The sequence below is a fragment of the Carcharhinus amblyrhynchos genome, chromosome 8 (assembly GCF_965287045.1).
Source record: "Carcharhinus amblyrhynchos chromosome 8, sCarAmb.v2.hapA, whole genome shotgun sequence".
NCBI classification, from domain to species: domain Eukaryota; kingdom Metazoa; phylum Chordata; class Chondrichthyes; order Carcharhiniformes; family Carcharhinidae; genus Carcharhinus; species Carcharhinus amblyrhynchos.
Genome location: NC_137331.1, coordinates 89,413,078 through 89,432,923, shown reverse-complemented (window position 1 = coordinate 89,432,923; position 19,846 = coordinate 89,413,078). Strand labels below are relative to the sequence as shown.

General features: G+C 44.5%; 1 non-coding gene across 1 annotated transcript; it reads right to left on the bottom strand.

Annotated features, from left to right (window-relative positions):
• Positions 1-18,237: 18,237 nt before the first annotated feature.
• Positions 18,238-18,429, bottom strand: LOC145347113 (U2 spliceosomal RNA). The gene has a single exon (XR_013887771.1). It is a non-coding gene; the product is annotated as a U2 spliceosomal RNA (small nuclear RNA).
• Between the last annotated feature and the right edge of the window lie 1,417 nt (positions 18,430-19,846).

The window sequence follows — 19,846 nt, the reverse complement described above, 5'->3', positions numbered from 1 at the left end:
TGATTCTGAATAAAGTTAGTGTTTACCTTACCTCAGCAGACTCTAAGTATCCTGTTTTACACAACTAAGACCTTCCCTGCCCACCATCCCATCTTTGGGTCAAGGAGCCTCTGGTTGCTGCAGGGAGGTCAGATGCCTCCCTTAAACTAGTGGCCATCCCCACATTGTACGTCCCACCATTGGCAGTGAGCCAGCGGCTCACTAAAATAACACTAATTGAACCTTTAGGTATGCAAATCTGCTGCCCACTGATCTGCCGAGCAGCTTACTGCTCGGAAACTACCCTGGCAGGGGGACTGTGACAGGGAGCTAACCTGCTGAACTACCAGGATGTAGTTCTTCACAAGTTTTGTAGCCGCCCCAACCCTTGTTTCCACCGCCCAGGGGCTGGTAAACATTTACCCATAGTGCCATGATGAAATGTTATATTTTTCCACTATAAATTAAGAACTCATTGATCTATATCTCCTTGCCTCCAGATCTCAGAGACTGGACTTACAACCCAGGATACAGGTGGGTTCCTACTGAGGTCCTGATGTGCTAACCTCCATGGGAATTTCTTGGGAAGTTTAAACTTCTGATGGACAACTTATCAGCTTCTCGGGATTCTCGGTGAACATCTCTGACTCTGAGTCAGAGCTGGAGACTATGTACAGTTCCATGGGATTTATCTGAATAGTTAACCAGGAAATATTAGGCAGAAAATTCAGAGTCTCATCCTGTGCCACTAAATCACTGACCCCATCACTCACCCTAACCCCTTTGTTCTCATCTTGAAGCCTCCCAGTACTCCTAGAACTACCGACCACCCTATGAGCCCAGTGACCAGCCCCCAACCTGACCCAAACTGACTAATCCCCCTGCCACCTGACTACCCGTGCCGACAACCCAACTATACCCCCCTCAAAGCCCCCCGCCAGCTACACCCCGAACCAATCCAGCCACCCACTGACCTGACTATCCGCTGCCACCCAATTACTCATGTGATACGACATGACAAGCTCCTAATCTGACACCCCACTGATTCCGCCTTGATCCACTTACCCCTTCACTCACCATGTTACCCTAGCCACTTGCCTCCCCATCCATCTGCCATCCTATGCACCAACCCACACCATCTACCTCCTTGCCATCACCTGCCACCTCACCATTGCCATGACTCCCCCAAGCAGAGGCTGGTAGGTGATAGACACAACACTCCATGCCATTTCATCCAATTCTACACCCACCAGCTTACTCTCCAGGGTGTACAATTATAGAAATCAAAGAAACCCTACAGTGCAGAAGGAGGACATTTGGCCCATCGAGCATGCACTGACAACAATCCCACCAAGGCAATATCCCCGTAAGCTCACATGTTTAACCCGCTAATCCCTCAAACCTATCCATCACAGGACACTAAGTGGTAATTTAGCATGGCCAATGCATCTAATCCGCAAGCACATCTTTGTACAATGAAGTGGAATGCTTTAAATAATGTAAGTTTAATACAATATCATATTAAAACATTGCAATAAGCCATATATATAATAATAAGATCATAACAGTTTCATATATTAGCACAGATCTCCTGTGGAGTGATGAAGTCATCAGATTGCCATTCCGCCCAAACTTTTCCACTTCAACATTACTCCACATTTCTTGACAGGTCCTCCAAGCTTGGCTGTTCCAGAAATATGGAATGTTGCATCCCATTGTAGTGTCCGTGGTGGTGGAGGGGATAAAATATACCCCCCCTTTCACGGAATCTTACAGTGCAGAAGAGGCCCCTCGGCTCATTGATTCTGAACTGGCACCTGAGAAACATTTGACTAATCTACCTAATCCCATTTACCAGCAATTGGTCCATAGCCCAGCAAGTTATGGGAGTTCATCCAGATACTTTTTAATGGATGTGAGGCAACCCCACTCCACCACACTCCTTGACACCACATTCCAGACAGTCACCACCCTCTGGGTAAAAAAGATTTCCCTTACATCCCCCCTAAACCTCCTGCCCCTCACCTTAAATTCATGTCCCCTTGTAACTGACTTTCTGCTTCAATTAAGGGGAATAGCTGTTCATCATCCATGCTCCTCGTAATCTTGGACATTTCAATCAGGCCACCCCTCAGCCTTCTCTATTCCAATGAAAACAAGCCAAGCCTATCAAACATCTCTTTATAACTTAAATGTTGCATTCCAGGCAACACCCTGGTGAATCCTGGTGATGCAGCTGCTAATTAAGAAGGCAAATGGATTTTGTCCTTCATTGCTAGAGGGATGGAATTTATAAATAGTGAGGTTGTGTTGTAGCTGTATAGGGTGCTGGTGAGGCCACACCTGGAGTACTGTGTAGTTTTGGCCTCCTTACTTGAGAAAGGATATACTGGCATGGGAGGGCACGCAGAGGAGATTCACTAGGTGATTCCAGAGTGGAGAGAGTTGGCTTACGAGGACAGACTGAGTAGACTGGGGCTATATTCATTGGAATACTGAAGAATGAAGGGGGATCTTTGAGAAACATATAAGATTATGAAGGGAATAGATAAAATAGAAGCAGGGAAGTTGTTTCCACTGGCAGATGAAACTAGAACTAGGGGGCATAGCCTCAAAATAAGGGGAAGTAGATTTAGGACTGAGTTGAGGAGGAACTTCTTCACCCAAAGGGTTGTGAATCTGTGGAATTTCCTGTCCAGTGGAGGCTACTTCATTGAATGTTTTTAAGGCAAGGATAGATAAATTTTTGAACAGTAAAGGAATTAAAGGTTATGATAAGCGGGCAGGCAAATGGAGCTGAGTCCACAAAAAGATCAGCCATGATCTTATTGAATGGTGGAGCAAGCTCGAGGGGCCAGATGGCTGACTCCTGCTCCTAGTTTTTTAAGTTCTTATGTTTATGAATCTCCTCTGCACCCTCTCCAGCACAATCACATCCTTTCTAAATTGTGGTGACCAGAACTGCACACAGTACTCCATCTGTGGCCTCCAATATGACCTTCCTGCTTTTGTAATCTATGCCTCGCTTGATAAAGGCAAGTGTCCCATGTGCCTTTGTCACCACTAACATGCCCTCCCATCTTCAAAGATCAATGGACAAACACACCAAGATCCCTTTACTGCTTAGGACTTCCCAGTGTCATGCCATTCGTTGAATACTTCCTTGTCAAATTATTCCTGCCAAAGTGTACCACCTCACACTTTTCAGAGCTATATCCTATCTGTCACTTATCTGCCCGACTGACCATTCTATCTATATCTTCCTGTAGCCCAAGACACTCTAACTCAAGGTAACTATCTGGCCAATCTTTGAGTCATCCACAAATTTACTAATCCTATTCCCCATATCATCATCTATGTGGTTTATATAAATGACAAATATGACAAATAATAGAGGACCCAGCACCAGAGCCCTGTGATGCGCCACTGGACATTGGCTCCCAGTCACTAAAGCAGCCTTCTGTCATCAACCTCTATCTCCTACAGCTAAAGCCAAGTTTGAATCCACATTATCAAATTACCCTGTATCACATGTGCGTTTGTCTTCTTTGTAACTCTCCCATGTGGGACCTTGTCAAAGGCTTTGCTGAAATCTAAACTACATCATCTGCTCTAGCCTCATCTACACACCTGGCCACCTCCTCTAGAGATAGATTCTCTCCTTCAGAATTTGTTCCAATAGTTTCCCTGCTACTGACGCAAGACTTACTGGTCTGCAGTTCCCTGGCTTGTCACTACGATCGTTCTTACATAATGAACCACATTAGCTGTTCCCCAGTTGTCTGGTACCTCCCCTATGGCTAGAGAGATATTAAAAGGTTTGGTCAGAGCTCCTGCAATCTCCTCCCTCCATTTTCACAGTGCTGACAGTATGTCAAGTTTAAATGTGTACTCTGCCCATCTACTCCCTCACTTACCTGCCATGGTACCCATTCATTTATTCATACACTCACATTCAAACTGGATATTTACACTTACCAGATGACAATTAGTGCTGTAAGAAGGGGACGTATTCTTTTTTCCCCTTACACCACAGCACTGCAAGGGATATTGCATTCAGCATTTCTGGAGAAGTCAGTCTTGGAAAATGTAGTCATGGGGTGGGGGGGTGGGGTGGGCTGGAGGCTCCTCAGGACGGGTGGGGGTGGTGCAGGGTGTTCCCCTGCAGTTTGGGCAGCCTGTGTCCATACAGCAGAAATGGCCAATCCCACTTAAACTGTTCCCTTCTCCCCAGTTACCATCCTGTTTCCCAAGACCAACATAAACATGCTGAACAAGTCAACAATCAGAATCATTATGAAGGGAAATGGGGTCATCACCAAAGCAACATGACACACATATATACACAAGAACAGATCCGCTGATATTAGCCTATCACACTTAGATCCACGCCAGCTTATATTTATGCTATATTTTTCTTATCGAATAGAACATAGAACATTACAGCTCAGTACAGGCCCTTTGGTCCTCGATGTTGCGCCGACCAGTGGAACCAATCTAATGACCCCCAACCTAAACTATTCCAATATTATCCAATGTCTATCCAATGACCATTTGAATGCCTTTAAAGTTGGCTAGTCCACTACTGCTGCAGGCAGGGCATTCCACGCCCTTACTAGACTCTGAGTAATAGAGGATACTGAAGCTCAACAATACTTATATCATCTTTTCTGCCACTGGGGAAGTTAAGACATTTGTGATGCTCTTGTTTTGCGCAGCAGGACTTGCAATCAGTCAGCTATTTTGGTCCTGATGGAGGCATTTCTTTGAGTGGAAAAATGTAAGCTGTAATTTGAAATTAGCCTTTGGTAAAGGAAAGATACATTTCCTTTCTGAGTGCCACTGGGTACAGTATGTCCCCAGATTGCTTCAATATTGTCCGCTCCATAGAATACCTCAGCAGGTACAGAATAGATCAAATTTAAGTTTCCTTCCATGTGGATCATTGATCTCACCACCAAATATTGATTTTGTCTCATTTTTTTCTGACCCACCCACCCCCCCATAAGTTTACAGCTCTCAGAAAAAGATCCTTAAGAGTACCTTGCCTTTTAGGGTATGGTGGTTAGGGCTTGGTGTTTTTCAATGATACATTCTATCCCATTCAAGCTGGATCAGCAGATCATATGTGCTAAAGGTTTGAGGTCCCAGGCTTTCTGGGGCCCTGAAGATGGGGAGAGCCATCTGTGGTTATCAGAATTATTGTTCCGAAACACGCTACTCTCTTTGGAAATAGTACTCTAACCTTCGCTTTGAGTCCTGCCAAACAGTCATCATTTTCAAACAACTTTTCCTCCACCTCAGACATCTGTTGTTCCAGCTTTGAAACAGTATCCCCCAACTCTTAAACATCTGTGCTCACAGCTGCGAGCATCATACCTCCTGTTTCAAGAACTAGAGCCTAAGAAATTACTGTTGTTCTATTTGGAAGTCAACTGTAGATTATTAAATGTTCTGGGGGAAATATTTTCTGTGTGCTTTCTTGTTCCTGACACTGCTATTTGTATTTTTATGTATGAACCATGGGCTCCACAGTGGAGCAGTGGAAATCATTATGGTGCAGAACAGCAGTTAAGTTGCTGAAGGGGTCATTTAAAGCATCTGCAATTATACAGAGGAAAGCAGGCTGAGGTTTTACCTCCCATTTTGCCCCATAATGGAGCTGGTAGACATAGAATGGAATGATTCAAGTTGGACCTGAAGGTGTTAGAGTTGAAGGTTAGAATCATAAAATCCATACAGTGCAGAAAGAGGCCATTCGGCCCATCAAGTCTCCATTGGCTCTCTGCAAGAGCATCCCAACCAAGCCCTTCCCTCTGCCCTATTCCCGTAACCCTGCAAATTTACAATGACCAATCCGCCTAACTGCACATCTTTGGACTGTGGAAGGAAACCGGAGCACCCAGAGGAAACCCATGCAGACATGGAGAGGACGTGCACACTCCACACGGTCACCCAAGGCCAGAATCAAACCTGGGTCCCTGGTGCTGTGAGGCAGTAATGCCAAAACAAGACCGCAAGGAACTACAAAATGTTGTGAATGTAGCCCAATCCATCACGCAAACCAGCCTCCCGTCCATTGACTGTCTGCACTTCCTGCTGCCTTGGCAAAGCAGCCAGCATAATTTAAGGACCCCACACACCCCAGACATTATCTCTTCCACCTTCTTCCATCGGGAAAAAGATACAAAAGTCTGAGGCCACTTACCAACCGACTCAAGAACAGCTTCTTCCCTCTTGACTTTTGAATGGATTTACCTTGCATTAAGTTGATCTTTCTCTACACCCTAACTATGACTGTAACACTACATTCTGCACTCGTTTCCTTCTCTATGAATGGTATGTTTTGTCTGTGTAGCACACAAGAAACAATACTTTTCACTGTATGTTAATACATGCAATGAATCAATAATAAATCAAATCAAAATCAATCACAATGCCACTATGCCACCCAGTATGTAAGTACTTGCTAAAAATTGTAAAAATTCAACATTCTTTGTTATAATGATTATTGTGAATGTTAAACTTCTACACTATGTAAGGTTGCAGACATGTTTTTTGCAGACAAGTTTATATACCACTTTGGTTCCTCAAAATAATATGTAGGATGCCTGGGGCTGGATTTAATGCAGAGATGCGTTGCCTCCCCCTCACCCCACCCATCCCCAACAACCCCCTCCCCTGCCTCATTAAGGGAAAAGTAGGCCATGAGCCCACTAACTAGGAATTAGGCTGTCCCAACACTGAGATTGATGTCTGCAGTGGAGACCATGGCGCAGGATATGCACTCTATGTCAGGAGATGTCTGCAGGGCTTTGACTGCACATTGCAGGCACCGGTGAGAATCCACAAGTATCTGCACCAGACGACGCGGGCCTTCTGCGTCTCACTTCAGCTGCCCCTCTATTCCTGAGGAGGGAAACAGCCAAACATCCATGCTGTCTGAAAGCAGGCCTGGACCCTCAAGTTCCCAGCCCCCCAGGGGACATCCCCTAAGATCATCTCAGGAAAATTGGCATAGAAGTCAGAAGGCTGCCTCAGACTCAGCTGTGGATCCTGGAGATACACCTAATCATAGTGGGAGGATCAGGAAGATTAAAAAACCGTAAGCACTTTGTGCACACAGGTGAATACAGGCACTAGTGTAAATAGGTCACCATTTTGTACTGAGTATTTGGCAGTAAATTTCACTTTCTTCAGCGATAGAGCCTCCACCCTGTCTGTTCATGCCACCAAGCTTGGGAGAACCATCAACCTCACCCGGCACTTCATCCCTGTGAAGAGTGAGAATGGTGGTGCTATGTCTCTTCCACACCAGCGATGCAGTAAGGAGGCGCTGCTGCTGGAAAATTGGAACTCAAAAACTTACCGGCACAAATTGCGCTTTCTGGATTTTGAACGTCCACCACCATTCTCGCAGTGCGGGTTGAAAATCGCCCCCTAAATAATCAAGTGCCTTGAGAAATTATCAGGTTTGAAGGGGAACTAACTGTGCCAGACTACAGGATTACAGAATCTTAGAATCCTGCAGTGCAGAATGAGGCCATTTGACCCATTGAGTCTGCACTGACAACAATCCCACCCAAGCCCTATTCCTGTAACTCCACATGTTTACCCTGCTAATGCCCCTGACACTAAGGGGCAATTTTAGCATGGGCAATCAATCTAATCCACACATCTTTGGGCTGTGGAAGGAAACCAGAGCACCCGGAGGTGTCACTATGTGCAATATTAAGAAGGCTTTACAGTTTCACATCATCCACCCCCGTGTCCCACTGCAACTCTAGTGGAATGCTCAGGAGTAAGACAAACATCCAGTTACTCCATGTGACTGCCATTTCTCGGAGTGCCCTCCCTATCTAATCAATAAAAAATTGATTTGCTTTCATTGGGCAAATGATAACCTGGGAACAGAGTCAGTAGCAGGGACTCCTTAAATAAAGAGTCCGCAGTCAAGGCATTGGATGGTGTCAGCTTCCTTAGCATCAGAACAAGAGGTTTGAGGCACATTGGGCCTCAGTGGTATGTGAGATGCATGCTTACCAAACCGTCAGCACAATAGTAAATAGACATTGGACTTCAGGCTACTGCTTTTCCAACAGTGGAAAACCTCCTCAGCCATGTCCTGGGCATCTGATGAGATCTGTGACTGTAAAGGGAGAAGATGGGGAATGAATCAGGAAGGGGAGAATGATTGGGATGGGGCAGATGGGAGCCAACAGCTGTCAGTGTAGTAAAACTGGGACTGTGGACAAATAGCCTGTTTCTGCGCTTTAAATTCCATGTAACTCTCTACCTTTCCTCCATAATACAAAATTCACATTCTCACTTGTCATCATTCATTTCCAGGAACTTCCTGTCAGCAAAAAAAAATTCCATGAAATAAAAGCGGTTTCCTTCCAAATTCAAACATGTAAAAATATACCTCAGTTACAAGAGCAGGAAGAACATTTGTCTGTTAGGTACACGATGAATGATGTTTAGCACACTTTGGTCTCTGTCTCACCAAGGAACAGTTCTCAATGTAACAAGTGAAATAAAGCTGATGCATAATATAGACACAATGGGCCCTATTTTACCATTTTGATTCTAAACGCTGAGTGTTTCAGATCCAACTTCTGACCCATTCTGAGATGCCCCCATATGCACTCTATCTGAAAAATATGAGCAATTCTGAATCACGCTGCAGAACCTGTGGGCGGGGTTTAAAACGCCCAAAACCCTGCGGCTCTGATCGTCACCTCCAACTGCGCATGTGCAGAAAAAGAATGATAGGATGCAGCTCCCCTGCCACATCCTTCCTGGGCCAGAAAATGTGTCCTCCTGGCCCCAACAGGCATAGCCTCACCCCCCCCCCAAAATTACTGACTTCCCCCTCGTCCGCCGCCCAAACCGATCACAGGCCCCTACCCCCCTCCGACCTTAGGCAGAGTGGCAACAGACCCCCCTTCACCCTCACTGATCTCAGGCAGAGTGGCAACAGACCCCCCTTCACCCTCACTGATCTCAGGCAGATTGGCAGCGGACCCCCTCCTTCCCCCTCACTGATCTCAGGCAGATTGGCAGCGGACCCCCCCCTTCCCCCTCACTGATCTCAGGCAGATTGGCAGCGGACCCCCTCCTTCCCCCTCACTGATCTCAAACAGAATGGCACCAGATCCCCCTCCCCTTCCCCTTCATTGATCACAGGCAAAGTAGCAGCAGCAGACACCTGCCCTTTCCCCCCACTGATCTTAAGCAGAGAACCGTCGGATACTCGGCACTTACCTCCTCACTAACTTGATCGCCCGAATTGGACTTTTGTGGAGCATGTCTGTTTGGCGCCAATTCTGGATGGGCGAACGTGGTGGTAAAGGGGTAAGTGCTGGTAAGATTGGGCATGCATTCGATTAAGTCAATCTAAATGCATGCAAATGCTTTAAATGGCCCTTGTGCCCATTCTGGGCCTTGGTAAAGGGGGTAACTAGCACAAAGGCTGGCACGGAGTTTTCGTGCCCAAAAATGGACACGACTTGATGGTAAAATCGAGCCCAGTGAGTTCAACACTGCAATATCAGTTGTGATATGAGAAAACTAAGCAGGAATCATGCAGAATGATGAACTCTTTGATTTTATGGCCAATATGCTGATTTGTTACAGACATAATGGGGTGAATTTTTACAATTCCACCCGCCACGGAAATCGGAGTGGGTGAGGGAAAGAGCATGGAAAGGTCCAGTGACCTCGGGCAGGATTTTCCAGTTTCGGAGAGAGCAAGGCCAGAAAATTCCACCCAATAAGTGGTATTCTCCGACTGAGTGCACTCCAAGACCAGAATCATAGAATCCCTAAAGTGCAAAAGAGGCCATTTGGCCTACACCAAACATAATCCCACCCAGGCCCAATTCCCATAACCCCACATATTTACCCTGCTAATCCCCTGACAGTAGGGTCAATTTAGCAAGCTATCCCACACATCTTTGGACTGTGGGAGGAAATCGGAGCACCCAGAGGAATCACATGCAGCCATAGGGAGAACATGCAAACTCCACCGGGACAGTGACCGAAAGCTGGAATTGAACCCGGGTCCATGATACTGTGAGGCAGCAGTACTAACCACTATGCCACTGTGCTGCCTGAGCTCAGCAGGCCATTAAATGGTCCACAGAATTTTTTGGCTCATTCACTACAATTCCCAAGGTGGGTGAGGCAGGAGGATTTTAGCCAGTATTTATGTAACAATGTTGTCAATGTTCAAAGAGCCGCCAAGATTGCTAACACGTTGTTCCCTTCAGAATCAGTGTTTATTTAGGAAATTATGTAGCCAGTGAAATTAGAAAGATCACAACATAATTACAGTTGAGAACGGTCATTCTGCCCATCATTCAACCAGAGGAATCCTAACCTCCATCCATTTCCCATTCAGTCATTTTGTAGATAATTCCATGGTATTTTGCTTTCTGGAAGTTTATTCTATACATTAATCACTCTGTGTGAAGCAGTACCTGGTTTGAATATGGGTTTGAACCTAGCCCCATTTCCAGTATTTAATTAGAAGTAATATTCTAAGTAACTTTATGTATCTACATCCTTAACAATTTTATGCATTTCGAGAAGCTCCCCAAATTCTGTCCAGTTTTTCCTCAAGACTTTGACCCAACACTCAGAACCAGCATGTGGTTCTTCATTGCACTGCTTCCAGTGCTTGAATGTCTCTTCTTTCCCAACTTCACAACTGGACATAGCTTTCAAGGTGTGAGCTGACCAGAGCAATTTAAATATAACTTCTGCTGACCTGTATTGTGCTTTAGCCATCAAGTTATGCATTTTATTCGCTTTGTCAATTGCTGATCCACATTGGTGGGCACGTTTAACTTCAAGGGAATTGATGGCATTATCGCTAGACTATTAATCCAGAAACTCAGTTCATGGGGACCCAGGTTTGAATCCCACCACAGCAAATGGTGGAATTTGAATTCAATTTTCAAAAATCTGGAATTAAGAATCTACTGGTGACCATGAAACCATTATCAATTATCAGAAAAACCCCAACTGGTTCACTAATGTTCTTTAGGGAAGGAAATCTGCTATCCTTACCTAGTCTGGCCTACACATGACTCCAGAGCCATGGCAATGCGGTTGACTTTCAACTGCCCTCTGGACAAGGGCAACTAGGTATAGGCAATAAATGCTGGCCAGACAGTGACGTCCGTATCCCACAAATGAATAAAGAAAAGGTTTATCAAGATATCGACAAGATGAGGGCTTTTCTGTAGCCAGTTGGTTGCTAAGATTTGAATGGCTGGTGGAAACAAATTCAATAGTAACTTTCAAAAGGGAACTGGATAAATAAAGGTCTGAAGGTGAAACAACGACAGGACTATATGGAAACTAGGGCTAATTGGATAGCTCTACTAAGGAGCTAGCATGGACAATGGATCAAATGGCCTCTTTATGTGCTATATGATTCAATGCTTTGTACATCTCCTTAGCTATTTATGTATGTATTTTGAGCTAATTTTTTTTAGCATTCTCTGTTGCTGAAATAAATGCCTTTTGTTCTTGATTTCATATTTTGCTAGATTCATTACAGTTTAGATAGGTCACAAAATTTGTACAGAAATTACCTGAATAGTGTTATATGGACAATTAATAAACAGATATTTCTTCTTCAATATGTTAGCGTAGCAGTGGATCATGCTTTCACAATGTTACATTTTGAGCTCTTTCCAGGTCCTTATTTTAACACCTCGCACAATATCGGAGGCAAACAAACTTGATACATAAGATGTGAAATATAATCCAATGCTTAAAATAATCCAGCATCATTTGATTTGGGAAATCATTTATTAAAGCCATTTTATTTTCTGATGTACTTGCAGATAAAGAAAAGATTTGCATCTTGCCTGACCATTAGAGTCCACAAAGCACCTTTTGAAAATTAATTTTACAGGTTGTGGGCATCACTGGCTGGACCATCATTTATTGCCCATCCTTAGTTGTCCTTGAGAAGGTGGTGGTGTGTTGCATTCTTGGAACAACTGTAGTCCATGTGGTGTAGATATACACACAGGGCTGTTAGGGAGGGAATTCCAGAATTTTGACCCATTGACAGTGAAGAAATAGCAAAATATTTTGAAGTCAAGATGGCGAGTGACTTGGAAGGGAACTTCCAGGTGGTGGTTTCCCCAGGTATCTACTGTCCTTGTCCTTCTAGATGGCAGCGGTCCAGGTTTGGAATGTTATGCCTCAAGAACCTTGATGAGTTCCTGCCGTATATCTTCAAGACAGTACAGATTGTTGCCACTATTCATCAGTGCTGGAGGGATTGAAAGTTTGTGAAAGGGGTAGCAATCTAGTGGGCTGCTTTGTTCTGGATGGTGTCGAGTTTCTTGAGTGTTGTTGGAGCTGCACTCATCCAGGCAAGTGGAGAGTATTCTATCACACATCTGACTGTGCCTTGCAGATAGTGGACAGGCTCTGGGGAGTCAGTGGGGAGTATTCATTATAAGATTCCTAGCCTCTGACCTTTACAGCCAATAAAGTACCTTGGAAGTGTACTCACTGTTATAATACAGAGAATCTGGCAGTTGATTTGCACACAGCGAGCTCCCACAAACAGCAACGCGATGATGACCAGACAGAATCCACTTTTGTGATGTTGACTGATGGATAAATATTGGACAGAACATCAGGGCTAGCTCCCCTGCCCTTCTTCAAAATAGTGTCATGGACTATTTTAAATCCACCTGCAAGGGCAGACAGGTCCTCAGTTCAACATCTCATCTGAAGTAATGCACAAGTCCAGTACTGCACTGGAGTGTCAACGTTGATTCTTGTGCTCAAGTCCTATGAGAAGGATTTGAACCCACAACCTTATGACTCAGAGGCAAGAATGCTATTAACTGTACCACGGATATCAAACTTCCTTGAAGTAAAGGAAAAGAAAAGGTGCAGAGATGCACAACACCATAGGTTTCCTCTGCTCCTGTTTCCTCCCACAATCCGAATGATGTGCTGGTTGAGTGCATTGGCCAGGCTAAATTCTCCCTCAGTGTACCCGAACACGTGCTAGAGTGTGGTGACTAGGATATTTTCATGATAACTTCACTGCAGTGTTGATGTAAACCTACTTATGACACTAATAAATAAACTTTAAACCAGGCACCCGAGGGGAGGCAGAGTTCTTGCATCTAACTAAGCACAAGAAAAGCTGAGCCATGAGATGGGAATGGGTGGCCTCATTTCTCCTCCCTCCCAGTATGGAACAGCACTGGTTTTGGATTGGGCCCACTGAAAGTGACTGTTAGAGTGTAACATAAGAAATCTAAAATATATACAAGGCTCATCTTAATGGTGATGTGGAGATGCTGGCGTTGGACTGGGATGGACAACACCAGGTTAAAGTCCAGCAGGTTTATTTGGTATCACAAGCTTTTGGAGTGCTACTCCTTCATCAGGTGATAAAGGAGCAGCGCTCTGAAAGCTCGTGATACCAAATACTTTAACCTGGTGTTGTGAGACTTCTTAGTGTGTTCATCTTGATGAATTATGTTCATGCCTGAAATACTTATTTTCACTACTATGTTATCATATGTGGGGGAAAAAAGATCAGTTTTACTAATTTATTTTATGTTGTGTGAGTATTTTAGTTCAACAAATGGTAGCAATTTGGGCCCTGTTTCCCATCACAAATTATAGGCTATATAAGTTATTTTGGAAGACAGGATTTTGCCTTGGCAAACTAGAATCACCTCTCACAGTTTCCTTTCCCTGGCACACATTTCCCATAAAGCAACCTATGGTTATTATCCACAGATTCTTCTTGTTCTAGGATAACTAGAAATAGTTCCTCTAGTATTTTGTGCAGACAACGTGTATAACTCAAACACTTCACACCAACCGCCAACCCCCTCCCTGCCCAAAAATATATAGTAGGCACATTTTAAAATATCAGGATATCTTTCTTCAAGAAGCTTTTAGACTTTAGGGTTTTGATTTCAGTGAAGAAAGAAGAACAGAATACTGTTTAAACAACTGGAATTTGGAAATATACTGGAGAAACTTTCAGTTACAGCAATAAAGGAACAGCAATTTATTTTTGAGGAGACCATAATAAACGTTGCCAACAGTTCTCTTCAAAAGTCAACTCAATAATCAAGTGAAGAGGCCCATAATAAAACTGAATAAAAGATGGCCCAAAATAAACTTACAAAACATTCCGTAGCAAAGTGGTCCTACTTTTATATTCCATTCCCCTTGTAAAAACAACAAAATCCCATTTGCCCTCCTAATCACGTGCTGCATCTGCATATCAATCATTTATTATTCAAGTAGCAAGACACGTAGATCCCTCTGTACCACAGAAGTCTCCAATAGCTCTCATGGAAACATAGAAAACAGGAGCAGGAGTAAGCCACTTGGCCCTTCAAGCCCACTCCACCATGTAAAGATCATGGCTGATCCTCCATCCCAATGCCATACTCCCATGCTCTCCCCATACTCCTTGACACCATTAGAATTTAGAGATTTATCTATTCCCTTCTTAAATATACTCAAGTGACTTGATCTCCACAGCCTTTGGTGGTAGAAAATTCCATAGTTTCGCCACCCTCTGAGGGAAGACGTTTCTCCTCATTACAGTCTTAGCTTGTCTCCTCCCATATCTGAGATTGTGGTCTCTTGTTCTAGACATCCCTACTAGTGGAAACAACATCCCTGCATTGAATCTGACCAGCCCTATCAGAATCAAGAATAGCTGGGACCCAAACACTGATCCCTGCAGGACCCCACTAGTCATTGCCTGCTACTCTGACAAAAGTCATACTCATATTCATACTCTGCTTTTTTTTTCTGCTAATCAATTCTCTTTGTATTACCTCAATCCTGTATGCTTTAATTTTGCACACCAACCCCTTGTGTGAGACTTCATCAAAAGCTTTCAGAGATCCAAATACACCTATTCCACAGGTTCACCCTTTTCTATTCTGCTAGTCAAGTCATCAAAATACTCCAGTATGTTTGTCAAACAAGATTGCTCGCTCATAAATCCATGTTGACTTTGTCTAATCTAATTGATATTTTCTGGTTCTCTGTTATCACTTCCTTTATAATAGATTCCAGCATTTTCCTTTCTACTGATGTTAGGCTAACCAGTCTGTAGTTCCCTGCATTCTACCTCCCTCCTTTTTTAAATAGCAGGAGTTACATTCGCCACTCTCCAATCTGCGGGGACTGTTTCAGCATCTAAAGAATTTTGGAAGATGGCATCCGTTATTTCCACGGCCACCTTGTTTAGTATTGAGATAGCCTGTAAACTCTGACTGCAGGATAATGATGTCTTCAGCAGTCTCTTCTGCCTTACATTTCCTACTGGCCCCCTTTTACTGCACCTCCCTCTCAATAGGTTGTTCTCCTGGACATTGCCTGTGGCTACCTGGCCTGCTGTCTGAACCTCTCTTCTTCAGAGGACTTTTTCAGAGGATGTCCCTCCAGCAGAGTAAAGAATCCCAATTTGCTGGAATACAGATGTCACAGAACAGTACACTGCAGGCTGCGCTGGGCAGAAAACCTCTAAGAAAGCTTGTAAGCCAAAGAGTCCTCCAAAAAACACAAGAAATGCAATAAACTGTGAGAAAACCACCTACAACTAGTGCTCACCAAAACTCCTACCTATTCACATTGCTACAGCTCTGGGCAACCTTTCTCAAAAGTACCTAATGTTTATTTATTAGTGTCGCAAGTAGGCTTACATTAACACTGCAATGAAGTTATTGTGAAAATCCCCTAGTCGCCACACTCTGGTGCCTGTTCGGTTACACTGAGGGAGAATTTAGCATGGCCAAAGCACCTAGCCAGCACATCTTTCAGACTGTGGGCGGAAACAGGGGCACCCGGAAGAAACACATGCAGATACAGGGAGAACGTCCAGACTCCATACAGACAGTGACCCAAACTGGGAATTGAACCCGGGTCCCTGGAGCTGTGAGGCGGTAGTGCTAACTATTGTGCCACTGTGCTGCCCTCATCCTACCCTGGATTGAGTCTCGACGATAAATGGAATGGCCGTCTGCTTCTGTAGCTCATGCACCGACTGTGCATAAAAATGTGGACAATTGCCTCTTTAATGGGTTTAATTGTCCTTTCAATTGTCTGAGGATGGGCTTCCGACTCCCGCACATGCCAGCCAAATGTGATGTGGAGTGATGGCATATTGATATCAGGACGGCTGCCTGATGATGTGTTCTCGGGCAATTTCATGCAAGGCCCGGTCAGCCACATGCCTGCTTGTGAAACATAAATTCTGGCCGTAACCTGACATTGCTATGGTGTAACTGCATTTTGCTTTGTTAAAATGTGATTTCATCTTGAAGTTGAAGTTTTACATGTATGGTCCTCATCATAATCAATATTTGGCACATACATGTAGCTCACAAATGATAGCAATGTCATATATAATTTATATTTGTAGTTTGTATGTCATGAAGTAAGGTATGACATTATCGTTTGATCAAATTCATTAAATTCCAGCAATTGAAATTCTGCTACAGCCCCCCCAGGATATCCCCCCTAGACTAGTCAATCAATAAATGGACAAGAATAAAAGATACCCAAGATTCTATCATACTTTCCTCATTCATCAGCCAGCAAACAAAGCGAAGTTACTTGTGATATTTGAGAACCATTGGAGTTAAAGCACTTCCAGTCCAGCTGTTTTATTTTACATTTCCCTTGTGATGCCTATGGTTCTCCTTAAGGCTGTTGTCCAAAAGATGAAAAATGTAGGAGAATCCTGATATGTAGCAAACCAACATGGTCAAGTAAATGATTGCACCCATTCCTGTCAACAGCAGTATAAACAGCTCCATGGATGTCATGCTGTAATCGAGAGGCTGGAGTTATATTGACCAATCAATCATAGGGCACGGGAGAGGAACACATGCACAGTCTGATTTGCCAGCCTCCTGTACTTCCTTTCAAACGTTCACCACATCCTGTATCGCGGTGAAATTAATTCCACTAAAAAGCTGTGTAAATTTTCAGGGAAGACAAATAAGCTTCAGTTTTATATTACCTGCAGTTGTGCTGCACCAATACACAGATTGTGTGATCCCCCCACCCTCCCCCCCGCTTCAAGAACACCATTGTGGATAGAAGGCCAACATGGGCTACACTACACTCAGGGATTGCCATAAGGAAAGCTGTAGTATGGAAAAAGTCCCAAAAGTGCAGTATAATAGCAAAGCAAATGTTGGAGAGGAGGGCACAGTAATTGAAAGGAAGAGGAATTCACCATCTGATATTCGGGTTGTGACATTGCTGTTAGTTTTGCTGACGTGCATCCAGGTACATCTAGTCATGAGATATGCCCCTGAGATGGGGCTGATTTGTGCTGGTGTCAGTTTAGAACTCAGATAGTTTATACTGGCAAATGAAGATCAAATTTTAGAATGCTTACAAACTGTGTTTGCACTATAAATTTGTATGAGGCATTGTGAAACAGTTTATCAGTACCACAAGTTTCTCAGGAATTTTTGTATTCCAAGTTTGCATCCATGTGGATTTGGCTATTTGTTGCACAAGATAAATCAGCAATAGTTTGCAGCATTCATTTCAAATGTGATGAATCTGAGCACAACTTTCCAACAAGCCGGATAAGCATTCTCAGTTTCAAGATGCAGCATTGGTTTTGAGGCTATTTCAGGGTGATGCGGGTCAACTTCACATCGCTATGCTCAATAACTGAGACAGAATTATCGATGGTGAAACAGTTCATTCTTGTTAAGGCTGTAAAGAAAAGCACAAACGCATAAATTCTGGAAGGCCTGAATGAGTGCAAGAAATTTCTAAAAGCCTCCAAAACAGAACAGCACACTCTGCACTGAGAAGCATCAGTGGATCCTGGGCATAGAAATCCTAGGCTGGTGAGAAGGTGGACAATCTGTGTGCAGGAAGTGGTAGATTGAAAAGAGAGAAGTTAAGTGAGGACTTTAAATGGTGGCGAGTGGGAGTGCACCATTACAGATCACAGCTCCCATGCCTCGTGGGTACTGAGGAGGGGATGTGGCTGAAATACTTCATCAATGCTTTTAATTATCTTTTGTATTGATGTTTTAAGTTTGCTTGGAGATTTGTTTTTGTTTGATGCAGTTTTTTTTGTTTACTTTATTCCAATCCAATCAAGTCAAATTAAAGCCAATTCAGAGTCCCAACAAGTTGGGACATTCCCGATCCAAGCCGACAATACAGAGCTCTCACCACCTGTCTTGGGCTTGATCTACATGATCCAAGCTGATTGGAGTAGGTGTAGCTCCTCCTCCAAGGCTTGATCTAATTTGCATCTTAGCCAAAAGGCCGAGATGCCGCTTTAAAAAATTGCTTCAAATGAAGCTGAAATGTAACCTAATGACTTCAACCAAGTACAGCATGTCGATACTACACTTGATCTTAGCCAAAAGGCCAAGAAGAACAGTTCCCAATGGGCTGCCCTTTTATTTTGTCCCTTGATTTCTAGAAACAATGGGCCTGATTCTCCCATCGCGATCCACAACTTTTTTAGGTGGGTCTGGTCGGGAGAATCGCGTCAGTGGCTTTTATCCGGGGTTTGCGCATGAACAGGGAAAGCACATGCATCTCCCAGAGCTGGAGAACAGGCGGAGTCCAGACCATGCTGGAAACCAGCAGCAAGACAGGTAAGTGATTTAAATCTTTTTTTAATATGTTTGGCGTATCATTATCGTGAACTTGCCAGGTCTGATTGAATCTCCCATCCCGCCAGGAATACTTAATTCCGGTGGGGTTTGGCGTAGCTCCCCATGTTCGGGGAACAAGTGGGAGACCCCGCCGGAATGAAAGGGGGGGGGGCAACTTGGGCCCTCCAGAGGGATTGGGTGGCGGGGGAGGGAGGTTCCTGGGCATGGGCACTCTGGCAGTGCCAGCCCGTGTCCCCTCGGGCAGAGTCAAACAAGTGGGGCCTATTGTGGGTTGGGACTGTGGCAATCGGTGGGAGTCAGGCAGTCCCACTGTCAGTCTGCATTGAGATCAGTCTGGGCTGGAGGGAGGCCAGCAATCAGGGTGGGCTAGGGCGTCTGACTCCCTGGGAGACTGGTGAAAGGTCGTTCCCTCCTCCCAGGGGGTAGGGATCAGCAGGGGGGGGTGGAGGGGGGGGGGGGGGGGGGCGGTGGGCAGGGGGGGATCCAGGGTGGGAGGGGTGGTGGGATCACCACTGCTGAGAAGGGTAGACTGGACATCGGGGCAGGGGACTGGGGGGGGATCAAGGTTTTTGCTGTGGGGGGCCATGATCGGGCTGTGGGGAGGGCTGGCGGGGCAGCATTGCAGAGGTCCCGGGCTGGCCAGTGATTGAGCTGGCCAGCAAACGGGGAGACTGGCAGATCAGGACCACTGCGTATACGAATCAACATGAATAGGCCCCACCCCGCCCCCCGGGTTTGTAATGAGATTCCCAATCGTGACCACTGCAGTGCACAGAGTACGGACATTCAGGTGTGAATCTGCACTGAAAAAACAGTCGAGATCTAGCTTTCCCACCAATTCAGCACTTTTGGGAAAATCACCCCCAATTGTTCAGGATGGAATTCTTAGTCAGGTGGGAAAGCATAGGTTGAATAGAAAGAGCCAGCATGGGTTTCTAATGAGGAAATCATGTTTAACTAGCTTACTGGAGTTTTTTTAGGAGGTAATAGAATGGGTTGATGAGGGTAATCCTGTTGATGTGGTGTACTTGAACTTTCAGAAGGCATTCAATACAATAGAAAAATTACAACTCATAGAATAAAAGGGACCACAGTAGCAATGTGGATACAAAATTCACTGAATAATAGGAAGCAGAGAGTAAGATCAATAGATATTTTTCAGACTGGAGGAAAGT